Below are 11,277 nucleotides of genomic sequence, written 5' to 3'. Positions count from 1 at the left end.
TAATTCGAGTCTTTCCGCGAAGAAATCCTCCGTACACCAAGTTCTATAGCTTGCGCGATCAATTTCCTGCGCGTCGCATCTTAAAGAAAGAGATAACCGATGAGACAGAGAAATGCACGGTTGGCATGGAAAATGCCGGAGGAAACGTTAAAGCAACAAGGGACGAATATACAAAGGTTGGCAAGAGCCTGGCCGAGCTATATAAACGAAGGGTAACCAGGTCCAGGCGAAATCTTAGGAAACTTAAGAGGAGAGGAAAATACCACGAAGAAACTTCAGAGAAAATGGAGAAACTTACGAAAATGTGGACCTACGAATAGCCACTCGGAGCTTGCGAGTTTCGGTCTCGTTGCCAAATACGTTTAACGTAACTGCGCTTAACACGGAACAGCTGATTTTAAAAGCTCCCCAGGGAAAGGAACGCTTCCTTTTCCGCGAGTTTTAACCAGGCAAGGCGCGACCAGATCGACGGATATTCGTGCGCCGCTAGTTAACTATGCGAAGGTTCAAGTGCCCCGAAGCAATGGTAAAAAAATGTAACGATAAAATGGTCAAGCTACGCGAAGGCCATCAGTGAGAAACAGGATAAGAGCAGCTTTTTCGCCAATTCCACGTGAAAACCGTCCTTTCGTGAAACGTGGAAATGGTACCCGGTATGAAACCCCTAGTCGAAAACTTTGTTCCTATTACGAAAGACGAATATCTTTCCAAATAAAAAAGCCGGGGAGACAAATATCTTCCATTTTTTAAACTTGTATTATGTCACCTTAATTTCCTTCGTCTTGTACGCGTTCAACGCGCGAATGAAGCACCCGAAGCACATTCTTCGTGACCGCAGCAAAGACGCCGAACACGTTGCACCCATTCTTCGTCATCCTCGTCTCTCTTGTAATTAACGCCATTGAACGAAACGCATATAATTCTCTATCATCGTCGTCAGTGGCATTGACGCGCTCCATACTACGTACGCTCAAAGTGTTCCGAGTGTTGAGTACGCACGTACATTGATAGAAGGATAACGATTGCGCCAAGAAGAAGATAAATTGAACTCGAGTAAATTTCCTCCGAACGCTCAACAGCAAACGCGTTCGATGATAAATCATGCAACAAGAGCGATATTTCTAATTCGTTTCCGCTAAAGAATTCCACTATTTAATTCGAAAACTTTCATACGCTTTGAAACGCGCGATCAGCTGCGTTCAGCGACAGATTTATCAGGAGCGAAGCTCAAGCGTGAACGCGAAATACTTTAAATGCCGTTGTTGATTGATTTCGTTAGCTGCTTGACGATATATCGCAGCGTTCCAAATCAGACAACACACTTGCTCTGTGGATAATCATCCGGAGTTTGCGAGTTCGACTCTGTTTGCCAAAGCGTATTGCGCAAAAGTTAATTAAAGCGGCGCGAGACCGCGAAGAAAAGGAACGAGAAAGAGAGAGAGAGAAAGGGGGACGGAACGACGACGTTAAAATCACGCGCCGGAGACAGAAGATATTCCTCGCGCGAAACATCCTCCGTACGTTGCCAAAAAAAAAAAAAAAGGAAGGAAAAAAGGAAACGGAGCGAATTCGCGATGCACGAGCCGGAAACAATTGGCCTTTGTACAGCGCCAACGATTCGGTGAAACGAACCGGAAGATTAATCCGGCTAATTGAAATTCGTCGAATGCAGAGATGACGCGCGTCTCTCGCTAACGCACTGCTCGGTCACGTCCCGAGTGTAATTGACGGCTGAGCGGGAAAAATTTGCCGGCGAGACGAAGAGAAACGGCGCCAATTAGCCCGGCTCGTCGATAAATCAATGCCGACTTGGCCGGCTTTACGGTGAAATTATTTTCAAGCAGCCGCCGAGAAAAATGATGCTCGTTCGCGCTGCCTTTTATCGGGCTTCCTCGTAGCCACTCGTCCGCGTTAGTATCCTCGACGTCAGGTCGCCAGGTCGAATTAATTGCGAAACCTGAGAACGTTCTGTTTCGCGATTAAGTCGCGACGAAAAATTTACGAGACCGCGTCGACGTTTCTAACGTTCGCGCGCGTTCCAACCGCTGCGGTTGCGAGAGCCACCCCATCGCGAATTACGACTACCAAAACTGACTCGTCTGGGTGGGTGACTTGAAGAGGGTCGTCCATCGTGAGCGTAGCAATTGAAAGCGCGTTACAGAAGGCAACGACAAGTACACGGCTTGACCGAGCGGCTCGCGGTATTTTCGTTCCTTCTAAACGAACTCGGAGCTTCGCTGAAAAATTTTCGTCGTTTATTTGCACGCTAAAGATTTGTTTCTTTACTAGAATCTATAGAAAAGAATGGTCGTTCCATTGGTCGAAGATGATGGTCCGAGTGCAGCGTGGTAATTAAACAGCGTACAGACTGTTGCAGGCTATCGGAGATAACCGAGGATGGAAAGTTTTATGAAAGTCTCTTGGGCCACGAAACTTTCGACGGAATTCAAAATCCTAGACATTTTTACTATACAGAAAAATTAGATTTTAGGTGAGAAAGCGGGACGGGAGACTCGCGATCGCGTTGATAATCCATTTTTATAATTTCGCATCAGGCATTTGACAAAGAGAGCACGACGAACAACTTTATGAGACAACCCGATACTGAAACGCTGGAAATTTGTCATCCTTCCTCGAGAAGAAATCGATTAGCGCGGCTAAGAACGGCCGAGAGACAGTTCGCGATAAGAAGCTTCCAAATCTATAGGAAGCGAGGAAAATCTCGAAACATCGCCATAAATATAAATTACAAAACGCGCACGAGGCATTATTTCTCATTTCTGGAAGGAAAGGAGGAGCCAGGCAACGCCTCGTATTACGTGGAACGAACAGAGTGCGGTTGTCAAGCGAACTCGAGCTGTTTCTTTCCCCTCGGAAACGATCTAATCGTTCCGCAGACTTTTTCCAAACAACGAAAGGCGACGAGAGAGCAAAGGGGATCGTCGTGCAATTATTAAAACGACGGCAAAAAGCTTGTAAATAACGGCAGAATAATCGCGAAGAAACTGGTTTTCGAGCTCGTAAAATCTCGCGAGTCGATTCGATAGAATACAAAAATATTTCCTCCCACTGTGTTCAAGTGAATATCGTTGCTTCGAAGCGTAAGCGAATATAGCTTTTTCCTCTGAAAATATAAACAACGGCGAGTTATCTATTCATGTCCCTTCTTCCTTTTTTTTTCTTTTTTTTATTGACTCCTTTTATGTATGTTTTACGTACTCCGTCGTTCGTTCATCAGGATTTTTTCACGCACCATTCACTCCCACGCCTCTTTGCATAATACATTGTATACGCTATAATTACATTATACGCGTATAGCGTATAAGATATACATGTAAGTGAAACTCAGATTCATAGATTATTGGTAATATTTCACTGTGTGGCAAGATCTACCGGGTGTCTTCTTCCGAGACTTCTCTTAATGGATATGTAGTAGGTGGTTCCACGAGATCCACTCGATATACGTTTTCGTATTAACAAAACTTGAGAGATTTATTAATCGGATAATATAAGAATTGAAATAAAGTCAGACGAATAAAAGAAACAACGACGAACGTGCGATTTTTAATTAAATTTTAAAACCGGTCATTTCGCCGGGCCCTGCAAGTTTAGCGTTAAACAATGTCTCTGTTCTCTATTCTTTGGCGATGCAACTTTGTCGACTCGCTTGCCATCGGTCTGCCTCTCTATCAAATTATCCTTCGTCAAACTGTTTCACGCATCCTCCAAACAGCCGTGCCATTCACACAGCTCATAGCTCATAGCTCGGCGACTTCGAGTCATAAATTATCATTAGGTTAAATCATCGTTATTAGGCTATCTGTCGTTATATCGACGCGAAGATGCGCGTTGCTGTTCCACAATAAAATCATCGTTGAAAATACGAAAATCGATACGGCAGCCATTTCGATATAATATTCCCTTTGATATTCGCCTCTCGTTTCACAAGCGCAATTAACTTCCATTAATGATTTTTATTAATTTACCTTGTCCGTGTTCAGTCGATGATTTATTCATCTTCGTTAGGAGGTTCCTCTCGCTTCTCAGCGAGTAGTTACCATTGACAATTTGGTTTCCATCTGCATTAGCAACTTATAAAACACTTTCCACCAAAGATATTACGTTTGTTGAATAGACACACGGTTGAGTGAAAAATCTACGCGAATCGCTCTCGTTTGGCAAATGAAATTGACGAAATCGACACCAGTACTTCGTTCGTTTCAATTTAAGTTTAATTTAATATCTATAGCGATAGAAAAGGAGTATCGAAAATAGTCAACGCGTTGGTCTACTTGCCTGTATTTATCGAGATACGTCTTCTAATTAACCGAATCGAACAAGTGGAAAGTTAAAACTCGTTGCCGAGTCGAGTACATACTTAATATTCCTGTTAATTCCTATTTAACTGCTTTCTTCCCTTCGTTCCTATTTAACCAAACTGAATAAGTGGAAAGTTAAGATTCGTTAGCGAGTTAAGTACATAGTTGCACGTTGCGGGGAATAATAAAGCACGCGGGCGCTTCAAAATAAAACTGAATATTTCTCAGATAGAAATCTATCTATCCGACGAAAAATATATCAACTAATTATACGAGACTATGTTCACACGATCGTACGTATAATCGTCGAATCGAAAAACATTTTCCAACTAAAAAAATTCACATGCTTCGGCTGCGGTAAATTCGACGATCGTGTCGAAAGCTGGTAACGAGAGAAGAATTTGCAACTCGCGCCAGCCTAGAAAATAGGATTCCAGCGAATAATAAAATTATATTGTGGAGATTGTGCGCCGTGACGAATCGACGATTTCTCGACGCGTTGAAATCCGATTGGACGGACGACGAAACTGAAGAAAAGCTTGGAAGGTTATATCTGGCAGCTGCTAGGGTTACCGAACTGGAATTTAATCTCGGTAAAGAGCTAGCTTGCGGTAAAAGCTACGACATCGAGCGAAATACAAAAGCCAGCAACGACCGTGTAAGCTGATTATTTGCGATAGAGTCGGACTATAACAAAAATGTTATCGTCGATAAATCAGAATTTCATCCAACTTATGCGACTTTAGCGATCCCTTTCTGTCTATTGTCTGGCGGTGACCACGGACTCGTTGGAAATTATATTCTTCCCTCGAACGCGCGAGGATAAATTAATTATTTAGATCGTGGGAAAAATATTTCTTAAATTATGCTAATCGGACGATGACGCTATACGTCGTGCGGAATTTTCTACAGGCAAATGCTACAGTCAATTGCGTTATGCCAGCATAGGACAAGAAATACCACCTAACAGAATCCGCGAGAAAAACGCAACAGAAAATCGGAATAAAGAATGAACAACGAAGAAGAAAGAATGGTGGATGTTCGCAGGATAATTGCAAAGGGGAAATATATGAAAACGAACTCTTCGAGAAGTATCGATTTTCCCTCATCGATCAGACCGATTTCGTTAATTAATTCAATCTCGAGTGTTCGAATAAGAGGTGAACCATTTGCCTGGATGAACAGGTTGATAAGAATCGAATCGCTGTAAGAAACAGAAGTCGTGGGAAGAAAGTATTTTCAACGAAGTGAAATGGCGAGGACAGTAAAGCTTCTTAGATTACTTTGTAAACCGAGAAACTTTACGGGTTTCCATAAAGTTTGATCAAAAAACTTGAGACTCGCCGGGAGGATTGGCATTTTTTCGCCATTAGCACGGATCGCGTTATGGATTCAAATGGAATATATTTATAACTTGGACCATTCTCGTCGCAATTGGAAACAGCTTAATCTTATTAGCGGTAATTGCAGGCTACAATTTCGTCGTAATCCTTCATAATTGCGTCGCGCGGTAGCCGTTATCGTTACTGTTTGCTCCAAGGTTTAATCCAGCCCTGTCAATGGCTCCATCGTTTTAATCGTTTCGATCGTCTTCTTGTTTCTTTCTACGAACGACAGGACTCGTCGTTGGATCATCGCTCGAGTCAAGTGGGAAATTCGACGCAGTTTGTACGAAATGTTCAAATCACGGCGAGTGACAAGCTTTTGCAAGGCGAGATTTGAAATGAAGCTTCTCCGTGTAAATTATTACGCGATATATCCTCATTTATCCTACGATCGATCGCTCAATTTCGAAAGGATAAACCCGATTCGACCGTCACGGAAATGGTTTTGTCGTACAATTAAAAGAGGGAATGTACAAAATTGATAGGAAGACGAAAAAAGCAACGCGTATACATTTTACGTGCAACGTGCGTTCCCGTACATTTCTTTGCCCGAAAGAGGATTAAGCGATATTTTAAAGTTTTATGCGAAAGCTTTCGCATTTTCATACGAACCGCACATACGAAAATAGTTTCGAAAATTCTACTTCCACTAATGCACCTGCGTGCCGCAAATACGCAAGTACCGATAAAACCTTCGACATACATGCAGCTACCGCAAGAGTCACGTTTTACCGCTTTTAGTTAGGTTTTAACGCTTGCCATAGAGCTATGAATACGAAAACTTAGCTGACGACGTAAAAATATATGTCGAGAGGCAACGATGATCAAATTCCACGATGATTTAGGATGGAATAACGCGTTCGACAGAATATACCGATACATTTACTTCCACGTGTGTGCGTGTATTTTCTTCTCGGGTTTCCCTGTACCTGGATTTGTACTTTTCGCGCGGATCAACGCGAGAATAAGGGAAATGCTTCGCCATACGAAATACTCGACGCATAATACGCGTAATACGCGCGATACGTATTCGCATATACGCGTTCAGCGACTATCGTCCATCAAAGAGGTTGCAAACGCGGCGCCGGAAATCAAAGCTATCCTCGTTCACGAATATTCTTCAGGCATTGCCTGCCCCGCTCCACTTTTATTCGAAATACATCGTTTATAGTTGCTGACGAGGTTTCGTTGCAACATGCACGGTTACGAAACTCTAACTTTGTATTCAAAGACGAAAGTACACGCGTTATCATGTACGGCGAGTACGTGCAGCGGATGCAACATCGTGTTCCCGAGGCGAAGCTTCGCTGAAATAGGCGGAATTTCGTTTTTACGATTCCACCGGCTTTCGCGGTAAAGCTTCCCCTTTCAGTGAATATAAAAGCTCGCCGGCCTCCACCGTGAATCGTTACGAAGATACTGCGGATTCAATTAAGCTGGGAAACGTGGGGGCGGTGGGGGACGGCGGAGGGCGGTGACTTCGATGAAACTTAAGGGGAGGCAGCAGATAAGAAAGCGAGAACGAGAGGATAATGAGAACGGCCGCTTTTCCGCAAACTACGTTGGAACGTTAAAAGCTGTTCCTCTATGGCAGCATCTTTGAAAAAAGAAAGGATATGATATTTATAGGATAAGTAGGTTCTCTCTCTCTCTCTCTCTCTCTCTCCCTTTTTTTCTCCTTTGATAAGTAGAAGGAAGAGCGTGAGTTCGTAAAGATGTTATCGTTAAGGGCGGTTTCTCGCGTAACAACGGTGACACAGCAAGTAATTTTTGCGAATTTCTTTCGGACTAGCCGCTAGTTACGCGAGAGCGGAGCTTTTCTGGCATGTGGATACAGTCTTCAAGTAGAAAATTAATTTCTCTTTATTTCGATTCTGCTTGTCGTTTATCGATCTTTTAAAGCGACGCGCACGACGATTGAAAAGAAGGATGAAAGGCCAACGAAAGGTTTTCTTCCTGAAAACCTCTTCTTTCCTAACCGAAACGTGGAAACTTACGTCTCTGACTGACCGTTGAAGCGTTCTAATAAAACGCGATAATCGCGATACTAAAAACCGTGAAGCAATTACGAAACTAATTAAAGAAATTTCCGCTTGAACTTCCAATAAACCGGACGCAACTACGACGTATATAGAAACATTCTGACGGAATACGAGTCTCCTCGTTGCTTTTAAATGTCCACGTAATTACCGTACGTTAATTACGCCGAAGAAAGTATAACTGTTAAATGTGAAAAGAAGAAAGATGCGAAACAAATGGGTGGGGAATTCAATTAAAACGCCAGTACCACTGTCAGCCAACGTTGTTACGTTAGAATAATCTTTCATTTATCAGAACTGTTATTCTTTAAAGTTATCATTTTGCGTTCAATTTAGAGCCAACAGGCGGGTCTTTTGTTATTCTTCGCTTCCAAATTCAATGAACATTTTGAGACTTTTATTTGCTTCTGAGACCTGCGTGTTCTCGAAAGAGCAAATAGAGCGCGGAATGGAATTTTATGCGGAGAATTAAAGACGAAAGGAATTTCAATCGTAACAGTTTGTTACGATTCCACCGCGATCCTCTTATCCGAGCGTTCCATCTTCTAACTGTTACCACGTTTTTCTTCAACTCGAGACATCGTGCCCTGGCTCGCGTTAAGCGGTCAACGCGCTCCGTCTCTCGGAAAAGTGTACGTAGCTCCTCGCTACGTGGACAGAGCAACTAGATGATTTACGATGACGTGGCGAGAGCACTATATATCGTTTTTGTTTGTCAAGTGCCGCGACTACGCGCGTAGTTTTATGACACGGTCGAGTCGATCGCTACTTTCACGAGATGGAACTCGACGCTGCTATCGTCTGCACGCTGACGTTAAAACGGTACGTGACTCGGTAGTTCATTTATCGAACAGACAAAATGCATTTAGTTTTCTCGTTTTCTTATGCCTGGGTAGCAAATATCCTGTCATAAAGTTCAGAGTTTCTAAACGTTATACGACGATGGCCATCTGGCTCGAACCCTGTAGAACTTTGCACGAAGTTGGCCACCGAACTACCGTCCAGCCTGACAGAGCAGAGAGCTTCTAGACCTTCCCCACAGACAGAACGCAACGAGGACGTAATTCGCGGGAAGACCGACGTCCGAGATACAACACAAACAGAACGGATACAGCACGGTAGTAAGAAAAGTTGGTGGCCGTTGAGTCGTAACAAACAGAACGTAAAACAGAGTTGTAGTGGAATCGTAGAAGTCGCAGGAAGTGCTGGCCGTATAAATATCGTAAGTAAATTCATATATACGTAGATATATAAATAATTGAGATTAGGACGCGATAGCCGAGTCATTGGAGCTGAAAGTTAGGTCTTCGAGATTGCTTTATGGCGATATAAGGCCTGCGGGTCGCGTAAAGTACCAGAGCCTGACATCTGCACGCTTAATAACAATAGTCGTGTCGTGAAGGTATAACATGGTACACTCGCAATTAGTATACAAGGGGTTAGCTTCCCGCGGGCTTAGTCTCTTTGTTGGTCTGCAGCGCAAGCACGCTGACCCTCTAGTTATCAAGATTGGCGAGATGTTCGAGGTCCTAAGAGAATTACCAAGACTCCGAGACATCTGACAATTTGTTAGTCGTGTAGTTGGCTGCTTCTCGTAGTTTCGTATAAGTCAGTGTACAGGGTGAGAGCAAAGCATCCTGACCACCACCGCGTGATTCTCTGGACCGGCGGAGGTTCGTTAAAAAACGTTGCTGCCAACTAATATTTGCTGGGAGTGTGAAATATACCGTACTCAAGAAATCATCATCGATGTCCGATTCTTAAATGTAAACTGTCCACCTATTTCTATCTCCGAACGTATCTTTACAACACCTCGGTACGATCTTACATTTTCCGAGACGATGGAACATTTCTATTTCCATTTTCGCAATTTCTCGTATTTATTTTCGCTATCGAAAAGTAAACGCCGTGGACGCCACGCGCTTCACTCCTCTAAAACTAACATAAATCTGCAAAGCTGAGGTTCGTTTAAAACACCGCAACACTTTCGTCTCGCTTCATTCCCAAAACAATTATAACGCGACCCAGTTCTCTTAACCACGTTGCGCGGTTCTTATCGCGCTCAGCTTACCCCTCGACAATCTCTCTTGCAGCCTCTGCATCGCGCACGCTCGCACCAGCTACGATTACGTGTTGCTATTCACTATCCATCTATCTCGCGACCACTCTGATTTCGACCCCACTTTATTTATTATATTACTTTATCGGTACGACTTTACGAGACTTTGATAGTTGATCGCTTAGATCGGCCTGAGAGCTTCCATGTAACATCTAGGTGAATCTTCAAGCGTCAGAATTCTGGACTCTGTATCTATCTTCCAGGTCCTCTAACTCCTCCAAGGTATTGGCAGCTGAAACTGGACATGGCCTTCGTATCGGCGTGTCTGCAGGTGTTCGATTCTCTTGTACATTGGGCTACGGATAAAATTCACCACTCTGTGTCTATCGTCTAGGTGCTCTGGGATATTGGCAGCTGAAATTGAACGTAGTCTTCGCATTTGTATCTCTGCAGGTCTTTGATTCCTTTGCGCTTCGGATCGTAGCAAAGAATCAGGATTCCGTGTCTATCCTCTAGGTCGTGTAGAGTGTCGACGGTCGAAGCTGGACATAGTCTTCCTATTTGTACATCCGCAGGTCCCCGATTTTTCCCTGCATCGGATTGTAGCTGGAATTTAGAATTCTCTGTCCGTCCTTTCGATCCTCCAGGATCAGCTTCTACCTGCTCTTCCCCAGGATCTTCGCTTAATCCTGTCCGACTTCCTTCGTCTGTCGACGCGTATCATCGAAACTGTGAAAATCAATCGCCGGGAGGAGAGAAACAGGGCTGCGACTGGTCTGACCGCGTTTCACGAAGACGAAACATTTCGTGGGCGCGGAATTGGATCGTTAAATCGGTCAGCGGACGAGAAAATTCCGGCATACGCGTAGCGAGAACTCGTCTTAAGGTAACGGGCTATAAACGGCGACGGTTGCCGAGTCGGAGAGCGGACCATTACTATAATAGAACGTGCTTCGTCGCTCGTACGCCCATTATACCTGTCAAACGCACACGACACCGCCATAACGAATGCGTATTGCTGTTGGCCGCGTGCATATTTGCCACTATCGAGTGGACGCAGCTCGCATCTCATTAACACGCTCCTATGAATTACGCGTCGCATCGAAATCCACTGGTTAACCAACCGACGAGCTGCGGTCGTGTGCTCCCGTTCTAACAATGAGCTTCGAGCTTAGATCATCTAGGAATGTAGGAAGATTAGGTGGAACCGCTTTAGTGCCGCGTCTTGCGCTAATCTAACAGCGACTTAACGCGTTCGCTATTGGTGGCAATTTGGTTGGTTGTAGTAAACGGCGGTTAAGAACGGAGAGGTTGTCTAGGCGAAGTCATGCTCTCGCGAACATACGCGAGATGTAAATTGCACGTCGGATTTTCGGGCAACATGCTCGAACGCATGCTACAAATAGCTGCATCGGGCGAACCAGATGAAGAAATAGAAAAAAAAGGAAACGCGCCAACGTAAAAGCTGGTGGGAA

The sequence above is a fragment of the Bombus vancouverensis genome, chromosome 17 (assembly GCF_051014615.1).
Source record: "Bombus vancouverensis nearcticus chromosome 17, iyBomVanc1_principal, whole genome shotgun sequence".
Lineage (NCBI taxonomy): Eukaryota > Metazoa > Arthropoda > Insecta > Hymenoptera > Apidae > Bombus > Bombus vancouverensis.
The sequence above is the reverse complement of the archived record's forward strand: the minus strand, read 5'-3'. Positions refer to the sequence as shown.